This window comes from Dreissena polymorpha, chromosome 9, assembly GCF_020536995.1.
Source record: "Dreissena polymorpha isolate Duluth1 chromosome 9, UMN_Dpol_1.0, whole genome shotgun sequence".
Lineage (NCBI taxonomy): Eukaryota > Metazoa > Mollusca > Bivalvia > Myida > Dreissenidae > Dreissena > Dreissena polymorpha.
The window spans coordinates 86648876-86664319 of NC_068363.1; the positions used below are offsets into that span (position 1 = coordinate 86648876).

Sequence of the window (15444 nt, forward strand, 5' to 3'; positions counted from 1 at the left end):
CTGTTAATAAACATTTGATCTTCTGTTGAATTAAAAAAACTACCAACAATTCCAAGTGAAAACATCAACGATTTGGGTATAACTCTTTAAAATGTTATTAAGTACTTTCTACCATACCATGATCTGCAAAATACATTTTGTAGAAATTTTTCGGGGGTCAAAGTATATATTGAACCAACTACTCTAAAGTCTATTTTATGAACAATACTCATCAAAACTTGCACTTAATATTAGATTTCACAGTGAACAGGGCTGTTTTTAATGAAGCCATAACAACTTAAGCAGGTTAATAAATTCTTATCGAAAAATATTTATATGAACTTTGCATGTATACTTTTTGTATCGTATTCAAATTACCCTTACCGTTTTTTTCCGTCACAGTACAGTTATAATAATATTTTCAAGAAGTGCGATTGGAATGTCAGATTATTTATTTTCGTTCCCACATGTAACGCCTTACACTTGATCTTAAAACAATAATGTCGTCACCATGGGTTTGTTCATACAGTTAAATAGAACATGCTTAACCGTTAAGTTGCTGATTTGAAAAATTAGTACGTTGCATTTGTAGTTCTTTGCCTGCTAAGGACTAAGGTTATGAGTGTGCGTTGCAAGTCATTCTGCTCTTTAATACACTAGAAACGATAACCACATCTGCCCGTTTATACTCTACCACTGGTACACTGCAGACAGCAGTGTGTGTATGTAATCAATAGTGTTTAACAGCTCCTGGGACGACATTGGCCAGCTTGTCATTGAAATCTATTGGCTGCTTTCAGGGAAAACGGGGCTTAATGCATGTCCGATAAGAGGTGTCCCAGATTAGCCTGTGTACACTGATAAGCCTGTGCAATGCACAAAGTAATCAAGGAGAACACTTTCTGATTTGATGTTGTTTTTCGCTTAAAGAGAGTCTCTGGTTCTGGGATGACAATACATGCATTTGCATTAAGCCCTGTTTTTCCAAAATGAAGCTTTAATTATCTTTCCTATTAATTATTTGAAAAAAAAAAGAATAAAAGTGATAATAACTTCAAAGTAACCTCGCTGACAAGGCAAATTACTTTTAAATCAAATAAACAACAAATGAGTTCTAAATGTTTACCTTGTGGCATTTTTTACAAAACATCTTATAGGGACCTTTTCACAGTTTGTCATTAAATGCATAATATTGATAAATGTAAACATTGGATCTAAAAAGCTCCATTTAAACAAACAAGAATAAAATTAAAAAAACAAAAAAAAGGTTACCCTTAAAAGTCTATCGTTTAGACCATTCGGCCATCCGTGATCATACAATTAGAGATGTATTTTATACTTTATATAAGCAATCCTCGTAGTATTTAAAAATACAACGACAACAACAGAGCTCTCCAAATTATTTAATCGTTAAATTTTGTCAATTAACCAAAACGTGAAAAGGTTCCTTTAATGTCTTCAGACTTACAAGCAGGGCAACTTTTTAAAGCTTGAACAACTCAATCCAATTAAACACAGAATACACATTGGCGACTGTGGATCAATTAGACCTAGGAAATGATTCAATTCCGGCTCACAACAAGACATGATGCATCAAAAGTCTGTCATGTCGGCAAAATTGTTGCTCAATATTTTTTAGAGAATAAATGAAGTATTAGATACACATAATACAACATGTACATGAGTCTAGGATTGTTATTCTTTAGCAAGATAACCACAATACTAAAGATAGTTGCCAGTGCAGCAACTAATTGCGAAAAAAGAGACATATTGTTGTTATTTTGTCTAAGTTATCTTTATAACATAAATATGAGGATAAACAGTGCACACACATCTCGACCTGTGCTTTAAGGCACACTCTTTATAAATTTGATTGGGTTTTCTTCATTTCAAACTTGCGATGTAAAAAGCTATAACATAATTTTGAAAATTGCGTCTAAGATTATGCAAAAGCGAAGAACTTCAGTTCCTTCAGCGCTTTGATTTCATGAGCTAATGCTTATCAAGCAGATAACACACCTATTACTACGTTTTGAATAACCAAAGGTGCAATTATAAATATGTTCAAGAAATATACATTCTATGCGTGTGTGCTTTTTCCATGTATTACTTTTAAACAGATTCAACACGTGCTCAATATACTAAACAATCCCGTAGGATTCACGTGCATTGTCTGGCAAAACTGTTGAGTGTAAAAGTGTATCATGTGTAAAAGTGAATCAATTAATTGTGGATGCATTATCTAACTCCCCGCCGTCACCTGTTTTGCGTGGTCATGGGTTTTCCTTGCATATTTCAGTATTAATTTTTGGATTCAAAGTTATCATTTCCGAGATTTTTTAAAACTAGGGTTAGTTAAAGAAATTTTAATCGAAAAAGTATGTTCAAGAGACCCAAATTTGAATTCAATGAAATGATAATATACCAGTAAAACGTTATATACAGATGTTCCAAAATAAATGTATAATGACAATTCATGCTTTATCATATTACTGAGTACTTTTCTCGCTTACTGTTTGAATTCGTACACATGCGAATGAATGACAGTGATAGTTTTCACGGATTAAAATGAATTCTTTACAAATATGATTAAAATCAACATTACTAAACTCGTTCTTATTAAATATACACCAGGGTTTCTTTACATTACAAACAATACGCCTGAGAGTCTGATAACTTTGCAGTTTCTGCATAATAAATCACAAAACAAAAATGATATGTTTCACGGAATACAAATTAATGATATGTTTCACGTTAATTGTATGATATGTTTCACGTTTTGTCTAAAGGCGAGAAATTAAACGTCGGATATTTTCAGAATAATGCAACATTTAAATATGATTCTATTTTTACTATTACATATTTTTGTGATACCGGTAAATGTAACAAGGCATGCAATTTTTCGTATAAATGACATACTTGTATCTGGTGAAATCCGGTTTGATATCATTTAAATACTTTAGATTAATACACGTAGCACAAATACTAATTATTTTAATAGTTTGAAGCGCTAGTAAAAATATTTTTTATTAATGAACATCGTGAAAACAATTAATAGTCCACGGGCTTTTAGTTTGCCAATATCAATAGTACTCTTACTGTACTTAAAATACAAAAACGTAACGTTTACAATTATTACCCCCCCCCCCCATTTATGCAATTAATAAGTACATCATTGTCCATTTCAGAAATTGACACGAAAAAAAAAAAGGGCTTACCTTACAGAGGCCAAATAACGCCTACAAAAAGAAGATCGTTGTGACCAAGCATAAAACAATAAACACCCAGCTGCTAACAAGATCACATGTTGAAAACAAAATAACTTGCGGAAAACGAAGTTAAACCAAAACTCCAATTAAATCACCATTTAGATCACCAGTGTACCGAGCGTCACCAGCGTGTAAAAAGATCAAGATCTTAACACCAAGAAGTCTATTCAAAGAGACTAATAGAGGCCCACTAACAGAAAAGCATGAAAACGATACCCGTTACACCGATATCTCGACAGATTTACTATCGGACACAGATTCTGCTTCTGAAACAAATGATGAAAATAAAAAGAAGCGGACAAATATGATATCAATACCAGGGAGTATTGCTCTGAGGAAGACAAAGTAATCGCCGAAATAATACAACTTGTACCAGATGTAATGGCAGAACTATCCGCCCATGGTGACTTAGATCAATCATTTTTTCGGCAAGTTAAAGAAAAGAAATTCCCACTGACAAATATTTCATTTTTACTTTGGCTTGAAGTTGTACATTGGTTTGAACATAAAACGACAACCAACATGAGATACGTGCACAAGCGATAACTATGACGTGCGCACGCAATAGCTATTACGTGCGCACGCGATAGCTATGACGTGCGCACGCGATAGATTTGACGTGCGCATGCGATAGTTATCACGTGCGAACGTCATAGCTGACCAATCAGAAAAGGTATCAGATAAGTGATTATTCAGATATAATTCGCTGTAAAAACACACCATGTGCTCAGTGCGCTAGTTACAAATGGGCTGACATTTCGAAAAGTTTCATTAGTCAATTATTCCTTTCGCACGCGCAACCTGTTCTGATCTGATACCTTTTCTGATTGGTCAGCTAAGGCGTGCGCACGTAATTGCTATCGCGTGCGCACGTCATAGTTTTCGCATGCGCACGCGATGGACACAGTGAAATAAAACATTTCCTTTGTCCCCTTTTGCCATCGTACCTTACCGCCGATGCAGCATATTGTTTAATGTGTGCATTGTTCTGAACAAAAAAATTCCCTGCGATATTTGATATCAAAGACAATTGGTTATGTATATTCATCCAAATGTTGAACAGATGTTCAAGTTAATGCTTGTATGTTATTATATATTTTGTTGCATACAAACGGATTTTGTAACATTGTCCTGTACTCAGTATGCAAGATTAAATTCTATACAATCAAAAGTGTGTGGGCTTAGTTTAGCTGTTCAAATTAAAACTGCCGTCGTAATTAAGATGTCTTATCATTTGCTGTTTCTAAATGATTGTTCAATAACAAAACGCTAACTTGATTTATTTATTTCAAATCAATAATAGGAAAAACATGGATTTGCGTTTATGTGTTCACAAATCAGCAATATCACAGATAATTAAATTAAATCACAGTGTTAATCATGAGAACAGGTAAATAAAAGTAACGTTGGAATATCACAAAAATATAATAAATAATAAACAGAAGATAATTCAAGCGTATCACTCTCCCTGAGGATAACCATGACGACATGGCTGTGTAAAAAATGCACCTATACAATCACTTGAAGTAAATCACTTATTATACATTGTGTTAAAATTTGTTGCACAATTAAAAACTTGCAAATAAAAATAAACAACATAAAACACAAATAGCGTTTACACGTTTCAGCTTTTTCTTAAGTTGATGGCGTATTATTGCTTGCAACTGCATTGGTATTGTTATCTTGTTTGCACAATTTCTGATGCCTATACAAATTCGGCTTGTGAGTATATGTCTTCCCGCATTTGCATGCATGTTTCTTGGCCCCAAGATGCATTGCCATGTGATCATCATACTGGTCTCTCCTTTTCATTTCATGTCCGCATGTGTCACATTTAAACGTTGCTTCTTGGTGTTGTGTCATGTGCGCTCTTAGGTCTGCCATTATTGCGAACGACCTCCCACATGTCTCACAGGCAAACTCTTTAGTTTCCTTATGTGCTGCGCACCTACAGAAAAGAAAACACCAGTTTGCAAAAGAAAACATACAAGGAAAAACAACAGATGTACAGGTCGGACTTGTATGCTTCAAAGTTTTGTAGTTTAATACAAAATATTGCGGTAAAAACTATTAAAAAGCTGGTCAAGTATTTCATATTTTATAGAGTGACTTGACGTTTTATGACGCAAAAGATAGTAGTTTTAACTTGATCCAATGCGAATGTTTTTTAACTTTTGCCATTCTAGAAGATACGCAATTTGTCACATCCTGCACTACAAACGGTGCAACGAAGTTTGAGTATTGTTTTGAAACTCATGTCCCGCCATGAAATAGATCCACCTTAACATGTCAAACGTTTTTTGGATCATTAATGACCAAAAATAAACACAATCGAAAATTAACCTGGTGTTTTTGGTTTTCTTTTTCAAAAATACATTGTACCAATTGAGTATACATCCCATGCTTTGTCAATGGGTATGTACATTTCTTAAGAACCATCATCAGCAATTGCAAGAATTGTAACGTAAACATTTTAACAATTTCGAAACAATTTTGGTTGCAATGTGTCGTAATAATTGGCAATAAACAGTAACAGTCATATGTACTTGAATACAAAAGAATTGTCTAACTCACGTTTCTGAAAATGCCTAATTTTCACAAAACAATCTAATATGTGCCTTGTAAAATTAGCTTTGCTGTAGAACATCCGTCCACAACATCTGTATGGCGCTACCCCCGTATGTTTTCTTTCATGATCGTTTAATCCTGAGGCGCTTTGAAAAGCCTTGCCGCATATTCTACACAAACCAAGTCTGGAAATAAATATTTACCTAGCTCTTTAACAATTGTTACGTGAAACATATCATAAATATTTTAATCCGTGTAACATATCATTTTTTATTTACGCGTTTATTTTTTTACATTGATTGGTAAGGCGTCAAGAATATCGTACATATTCTAGATCTCGAATTTTTCCTGCAATTTTGTGGTATGACCTATGTTAATTTTATGAAATATATTACACAACGCCTTTATTCCGTGAAAACTATCATTTAAAAATATTCACTTTGAAATAAATTCAAAGGGTAAGCGAGAAAAGTACTCAGTAATGTATGACATGTAAGGTACCATTACACGCGGAATTCGATTCCGCATATGATAGGCTACATCTTAGCAAATTAAAATCAAACATTTAGGTACAAGAAATAAAAATAATACTCTTACCGAGACAATGACGCCGCCATTAACCGTGTTTCATATCAAAATAAAACGACGTGATTCCCCGCAGTGTTTATTATTTTGTTGCCTTTTATTATTAGATAACGTCTTATTTCGTACAAATTTAAATATTCCTTTAACCAATGTAATAACCACTATTGTACAATTGTATACATTATATTTGTGAAATTAATGTTCTGTCTATGTTTTTCATTGTCATTTATATAGTTTGACATCATTTCGATGCATAATGTATATTCTGATAAAATATAAACCATTATATTACAGACATCGATTAAATTGTTTGCTTTTAACAGAATCTCATTTTAAATGAGATCAATATAAAACGTCTTATAGGCTTTAATATAAACACACACTTAATCGTGACAGACCAAACATGTGTAACGAGCCTTTAATCTCTTTAACGTTTTAAAACTCATTTAAAACCGCTTAAGTTAAATGAGGTAGATTGTAAAATAGTAGTCGGTTATATGTTAAATGAGCAAATTATCTTCTTGTTCGTTATCTTAATAAAAAGATCGAACAAGATAACCTTTTTTGATAAAATTATGGCGTTGTCAGATTGGTAATGGGTTTTAACACCTATTCTTCAGAAATAATATTGTAGTGTGCCTTGTTACTATAAAAATATCAGTCAAAATAATAAATTGAAGATAATCACGATATGCATCATAATTTACGTACTAAACGACGTGTCATACCAATCTTCGGTATCTTTTGTCATTGTTAGACCGTTATCACCTGTTGCAGGCAAGAAAGGTTCTTAAACACTCCTCCTTTATATAAAATAACATATTGGTTTTTAGTAAATATTCCTAGCATCTTTTTGTGATGAAATATCTCAATTTGTTGCTCGAGCAAAACATATCTTTTAAAGTTTTGTTTACCATCTTTATATCAATTTCTGTTCGCAATTCATCGAAGTGTTATTCGTTTTCATTATATTTAGTGTTATGCAGGTTTTATACTGAGATATTTTGACTGAAAGGAGAAATTTATTCTGATTAAAATGTGTTTTTCTTGCATATTATTATCTTCATATGCATATTGCAGCAAAATGTTAAGTTTGGCTGGATTATCTGTCCATTTGGCCATTTTATATCATATTTTCACACGCGGGTGTTTTCGGTCCGAAGAAGGCAATTTTAGGCCTGTTAAAGCTTAAATGTCCCTTTAAGATTTAAAGTTGTTGTGTTCAATATATGCAACAAAATACCAAAACAAACCAAATGGACAGGCACGTGAGGCTTATGCGGGGTGGGGAAAGAATGAATTTGTTAGATATTTTCACTCAAAGAAATTTTGATAATGCATTTTTTGTTCTTTTTTTTAAATCACCCCAAAAATGTCAATTTCAAAGCAAAAAAAATAATCCAATTTCATCACAGACAATAAGCAAATTGGTGAAAATGAGAGATCAAAGATACGTTGAAGTGTAGAAATCAATAAGCTTCCAAAAACTTGTTGTTTCGCACCAATAAAAGCGTGAAATCTTCAAAGCGCCTTGGTGCTAGGAGCCAATTTGTTTACCAGCTGCCAATGATATATTCTAGCATATAATGTCATGGGTGCCTTTAAACTGCAGAAGATGGTCAATATTCACTGCCAGCTCTCATAAAGAGGTCAAAGAGAATACAAATTTTCATATTTTGGTCACAAAATAAGTACTTATGACTATTTTTATGGTGGCAATCTGGTAAAATGGGGCTTCATAACCGAGCCAAAGACAAAAATGCTCATTTTGGGGGTTTAGAATGGAAGGAAAGGTTAAAATGAACAAGACACAAACATGTAGGAAAGCCTTATAAGCTTAGAAATGAGGTTTCATGTTGTAACAGGGGCAGAAAGGCAGCTCAGATCAATGCAAGCTTCCTGAAAGGGGTTTCTGGTACTTCTTCTGGGGACACAGCTTCCCGCAGTATTCTCAACACAACACATATCATTGATCCATGTCACCTTTGTATGCAAAGACAAGTGAATAAGGTCAATACTTCCATTAAATCACTGAATGAGAGAAGCATGTACCAAATAAAAAACAAAACTGGTTGCTGAAATGCCAAATTTTGGCAAAAAGATCCCTCTAAGGTAAATGATGAAGGGGACACTTGCTACAACAATCCTATGTTTAAGTCGGACGCCACATCCTTTCAAGCCGGGACCATGACTGTAAGCATATTGCGAGAAAACAATACCAAACACAAGCTAATTGTAGGGTTACAAGTAGCATATCAACTCAGATGTACTGCATACATGCTTGGGAACAAGGATAAACCTGTTAAGTGCCAACTTCCGCTGCCAACAAAGCACGAGCTTTACGTGTCAGGACGCGTAGGTATCAATACAAACTGCACGGGGAATTGCTCGACGGCAAGGATTTGAGTGACCACAAACCTTATTATGACAGTATTTCACACCTTAAGCATCATAACTATGCTTATTTGCTTGTGTACATGATAATAATTTAGTATTATTACCTGTTTTGCCATCAACAACCCTTCTCCAGTTGCCCTCGGCTAAGTCCCAGACTTTTCTCTACCTGAAAAGGTCAAAATACCCAATAGAAATAGGTATAAAATGAAAATGCATTTATGTATTTTATGTGTAATTCTATGAATAATAGCAAGTAATAAAGCTTGTTATGTTCATGATTGAACTAAATATGAAAGCTGGCTCAGTTAAGCGTCTGCTGCACTGTCCAAACTGTAAAAATGTCCGCCATTCCATGTCGGTGACATGGGGCTCTGTTTGAATGTTCATGCTTTACGCACAAGCTATTGTTGCGTGTCTGGATCACGGAGTCCCTGACGTTAAATTCTGACTTCATGTTGCACATTAACGGTTCACGGTCAACCAAAATGCCTTTGAATTTATGTCGGAAAGCAATTTAGCCCTTATTCTGCTATATAAGGGTGGGGGGTCAACTTGAAAAACAACTATTCCAGGTCAAATAATATAAATTCATGCATTTAATGCACTTATATTCTTCTCTTTTGCTAAGAAATGACCAACAATCAGCTTTCCCAGTCCTATTTGGCACTTGCAGATGATATTTCATTTTTACCTAGAGTAAGTTTAGGTGACAATATACTAAAAGATTTCCTACACAAATTCAATGTGAAAGCAATAACTTTAACTAAAAATAATGTCAAACTTTTGCGCATAGACATCCCCATAACCATACCTTTTCTTAAAGAGCATTCCAAGCCGCAATGATTTAAACAATAAAAAAAAGGGGGGGGGGGTCATACGTTATGCAAGAAAGAACTCGACGCGAATCAGCGGTCACTGTTTTATGGCCATCTATTTACCGGCTTCGTACCAGTTGAGAAGGGTTTCCCGCCATCTGTCAAAGTCTCATGTAATCTCCAACCTTCAAGCAAAAGAGTGAATTTCTGTTAGACATCAATTTTTCCCTACCACATGCACAAAGAATCATTCTAAAATAAAGCCATGGCAAGTGCTCCTACAGAGAATTGTGTCTTCTTATAAATGATGTTCATGTTTTTAGAGAGTATAGCATTGCACTCCAAAATATTTTAGTATATTGTAACCTGTAAGGCTTGCATATTTCAGTTTATAATAATTAACGAATTAAAATTTGCCATAAACTGCTTTTTAAAAATATATCTGTTTTCGATACAATAAGAATATAAAAGTTTAGTTTCTTGACATTAAGCCATATTTAATTTTGATTAATATTATAGCCTATCCGAATACTAGAAGGTTTACTGGGGTATATTGAGTATATATTGAGTATACAGTAGTTTTGGTGTTTGGCTTTAGCAAATCCATGTTCGCAAGTCAACATTTGAAAACGTAGAACATGCTTACTATTTTGAAATATAAGTATTTTTCTAATCGTATGTTTTCATTTCAGGTGTGATTTACAGCATGCTGAAATATGTTTCCATCTCCTTGATGATAAATCTCAAGATGTAATTTTAATGAAGGACGGAACGATAACATACTTACTGAGCGGGGCCACAAATGTTGCAATCTGGAAGTAATAACTCGTGATGGTGTTTATGGAATCGTCTTGGCAACTGTACAACAATAACTTATTTGAATGAAATGTCAATTAAATCTTTGAGTGTCCCAGTTATATTTAAGAAATAATATTTGTCTATCATGGTTTGTTGTCGAATAACCCACAGTAAAGAGTATAGATGCGTAGGAATTAAATCACGAGTGCGAAGCACGAGTGATTTGATAACACGCATCTATAATCCTTACTGTGGATAATTCGACAACAAACCATCATAGAAAAATATTATTTCAATTCTAACACGGTTCTGATTGATTTGGTTTAAGCTTTTGGACGTGAACTATATTTTTTTAATACTCCGCCCTTCTTAGTACAAAGTTCACTATTTTGTGATGTCATTGAATTGTACAAACATATGACGTCGTTTTCATTGATAAATATTTTTCAAATGACGTCACTTTCATTGAGAACAACAATCGTAGAAACTAAATGAAGTCACGCGTATTGATCCCACTGAACAGCTGACATGCTATAAATGTTTTCTTAATTACGTTTCTTCACAAATAACATTCTTTTCAGGCGTGGTTATGCCACTTATCACCAAATACACAATTTGGTGTTTCATTACATTTATATACATGCTACATTTATTACATTTCTTTTAGAGCGTGTTTTAGCACGTGCATGTTACTGCAATATTTTCTTTATTTATTCGGAACTATTTTCGAAACATTAAGCCCCGCCCATAATTTATTGCAGAATAACCCACACTTGATTACCTTCTTTGTCTATAGAAAACAAGTCGCGTGCCGTGTTAGAATTAAGGGTAGATAAACTGTCAAATGTCTAGGTCGTTTACGTAGTTGTAACTTCTTAAGTGGGTACAAAGTATCGCTAATCAAATACAGAGGTTAACAGGCAAATACCCTCTTAAAGACACTCATTCTCACTTGACGCATTCGTTAATATTATTGTTTGTACAGATGGATTATCATAAAACGTTAACCAGCATGAGGAAGCAATGTGCATTAAATTTAATTTATGTTACAATTACAAAGAAGAGCATAACGTATGGCCTCAATCTTTGTAAACAATGATTAACAAAATCATGTAGAAACAAACGAAGGCTTTCCAAAGACATCATATATTTTTAACTGTATATCCAGTAAGGTGTAAATATATACACAATATGAACAATAACATTGATATTTTTTATTATATTTTAATTATAAGTATAACAATGAAAACATTTGTTTAAGTTCTTAATGAGAATAAGAGTGGCAAACATGTGTTCAATCCTTTGCTTTATTGCAAAAATGTAATGTTTATTTCGTTGTATCTATTTTTTTATAAGGAGAAAATGTTGAGTTTGTAAGAATTCGTGGTGTAAGATAAGGCGGAACATAATTAAACAATTCAGATATCTATGCCAGTATCGACACATAAATGAACTTGACGTTGCGTTACTCCTGATTCGTTTGAAACATATTCGAATGGGTAAATATATTTTATGGACCATGCGTAATTTTGTTATGATTATTATGTATTGTGACAGTATAATACAATTTTTATTTATACATTAAACAGGGGGGGGGGGCGTAAATTTGATCTCACTGGGTTTAAGTGATGTAAGTTGGAACGTAATTCAAAGATGGCGTCGTTTTCGTGTTTTTTTTTCGTGAAGCAGTAGAGGCTATTTTCACACGGTTAGCCAACTTTGTTTATATTTCTCTTAAATGAATACGGATCTACAGTGTGTTCGCTTACCTCGTTTTTTTGTTTCAAGATTGCAGACGTCGAGATAAAAAAAATATTGAAGGAAAACTGGCCACACATATGTTTTCTTCTTACGTGACAATCGAGAAATTGGATGCATAAATATCATTTTCTCTTATAATACAAAGTATTGAAGAACATGTACAGTAAAATATAACTTAAATCGCGATTATTTAATTTTCCTGACGCCGTTTCATCTTCAATGACTAATTTATTGCCAAATAATTGTTTTTACCCAGCTCCCCTTCTAAAACTGACTACGTTTTCAGTTTGCAGAATGATAAGGTATTCTTATTTTCGCATTTGGTAATAACCAGCTGAAGAAAGAAAAAACAGTATTTCAACAGTGTTGCAAATGATAACAGGTACGTGATGATAACTATATCATCTCATGGCAAAATGCCTCCTCGCTTTTGATATCTTGCCTTTGTCCATTATTGCATTTTTCTACTGTATGGTAATTTATTCGATCAAGTATTGATATTATCCATTCACATAAACATTCAGTTAAAATAAGAAGAATTGGTTTATATATGTGACAGATACATTATAAGTAATACATTTCCAAGTATCAGATGTTAAGTTTACATAAATGACGATACCATTTCTGTAGTTGAGATGACCAAATATTGAATATACATTTGAATTTCAAAACATGTGTAAACAAACGTGTTTAACAATTTTTAAATAATCATTACAAAATATTACAAACATTTTAAAATAAATTCGTATTCAATTTGGATATATCACGAGCGTTTAAAGTAATTTAAAATATAATATACTTATGGCCTGATATATTATTCGGGTTTGACTATTTATGTTGTATTGTCTGAATTGTCTGAATATATGTATGCAATAATGGTACCAGCGATAAATGTTGTTTTTGGCAAATAGCTACATGACGAAGAGTCCAATATGGAAATGAAGCAGAACATTGTCAATGGAACTATTTACCAATACTTCTGCTAATGAATGTGTTAACAGATCTTGTTATGTATACAATATCTCACCGCAGTTCTAATCTAAACACGAGATATTCGAAGTCTTTAAGACACCTTAACAAATACTCTAAAATATTTGATAAATTATTCATTATGCCCCCCTTCGAAGACGAGGGGGTATATTGCTTTGCTCATGTCGGTCTGTCGGTCGGTCTGTCGGTCTGTCGGTCTGTCGGTCGGTCCGTCCACCAGGTGGTTGTCAGACGATAACTCAAGAACTCGAAATAGTAAAATGGTTTCCGGATGATTACTCAAGAACGCATACGCCTAGGATCATGAAACTTCATGGGTAGATTGATCATGACTCGCAGATGACCCCTATTGATTTTGAGGTCACTAGGCCAAAGGTCAAGGTCACGGTGACCTGAACTAGTAAAATGGTTTTCGGATGATAACTCAAGAACGCATACGCCTAGGATCATGAAACTTCATAGGTAGATTGATCATGACTTGCAGATTACCCCTATTGATTTTGAGGTCACAAGGTCAAAGGTCAAGGTCACGGTGACCCGAAATAGTAAAATGATTTTCGGATGATAACTCAATATAAAGAAGTGAAACTCCAGCTGCTGGAGCAGTATTGAATTTTCATTAAAACAATTAGTTGGTCCTTTATTTAAGGCAAGTGACCGATTGCCCAAACAGTACAAAACAGCACAATACAAACCAACATAAACACAAAATATGAATAAAGCTGGGGTCACCGCCTTGGAACGGTCAATGCAAAGCATTGGGGGTTTAAACCTGGTTATAGAGCGCTCAACCTCACACTTGGCCCAGCAATATTCATAATACATTTAAGTGTAAATAAAATTTAACGTCATAGCATTGTAACTCAAATTAAACAATAATAAAAGGGAATTAAAACGCATTCAATTTAATTACTATTTAATTACTCAATTGCATTGAAGATACAAGAGTAACAGAATTACAACTTTTTGACGAACGATTAAATAAAACTATTAACAATTGTCAACTACATTCCCTCTTTATAGAAAAGATTTGAGAATATAGAATCATATAGTTAATATCTCAGATAATCATCGCGCAAATACAGGAAGAAGCAGCAATAATGGGTGTAAAAATTCCATATTACATAGCTTGGTTGTTTATGTGACTGCTAAACAAATTAAAAATAATTAAATCAAACAAGAAACGCCTACCAGAGAGAAAATATAAATAAAATGGAACGTTATAAACCCAATGACCTATGCATGTAGATTACAACTGGGAAAGTCGGTCGTATGACGTCACAAAAATCCATAATGACGTGAACAAATTCCAAGGGCAGTACTAAATAAAAATATTAATGGGGCTGTGCTACTAATAAAACAAGTTAAGGTGATTTAATATTAAGAAGCAAATGAATAAAAATGGTAATTCCATTAAAGCGACATTATTGGAATCAAACAGTATATAGGTGTTTTGACAACTGAAGACAGAAATGATTTGATGTACGAGTAGAGTCCAAATGTAGTTTACATGCAGATTTGTTCATACGACACAATGACACAATTTTATTCAACAGTGAAAAATGCCTATAATGTAGTATTCATGCAGATTTGTTCATACGACACAATGACACAATTTTAATCAACAGTGAAAAATGCCTATAATATCACTAATGATTCCAAATTTTAAGGGAAGAAAGATATAGTGAATCGAAAACCATCAAACACGTGTTTTTAAGTACATAAGCATCGTATCCTTTTGATAAAAACAAGTTAATTAAATAGAAAAGTTTAGTATGAACATTTGGTTTAACATATTTTAATTTGCGGACACGCTTCAAAACATCTCCGTAAAATGATGGATGGGAGATTCCATTATTTAAATGCCATTTTAAAGAAACATTATATTTTTAAACTAAATCACCATACTTAGAGTAAAATCTAGCAAATTTATTTCTTAGGTTATGATACAAAAAGCCTTGTTTTGCAATTTTTTAGTTAATATTAGATTACGATCATTAAAATCTTTAATACACGAACATGCTCTGGCATAACGTACCAACTGCGAAATGTAAATACCATAGGAAGGTCCTTTAGGGATGTTGCCATCTAGAAACGGAAAATTTACAATTTCAAAGTTAAAATTGTCCCGTTTGTCGTATAAACTAGTGTTGATCAAATTATTATTAATAGTTAAATGTAAGTCTAAATACGCAGCGTCTGTATTAGATATACACGATCTATTTAAGACTAGTTCTTTTGGGTAGATTTTGTGAATATATTGTTCAAATAATGGATTATCT

At 33.4% G+C, this 15444-nt stretch overlaps 1 long non-coding RNA gene across 1 annotated transcript; it reads right to left on the reverse strand.

The window, feature by feature from the left end:
* Nucleotides 1-4671: 4671 nt before the first annotated feature.
* Nucleotides 4672-6524, reverse strand: LOC127846518 (uncharacterized). Its single transcript, XR_008033537.1, has 3 exons — nucleotides 6414-6524; nucleotides 5823-6001; nucleotides 4672-5196 (listed from the first exon to the last, which is right to left on the reverse strand). It is a non-coding gene; the product is annotated as an uncharacterized LOC127846518 (long non-coding RNA).
* Nucleotides 6525-15444: the final 8920 nt, after the last annotated feature.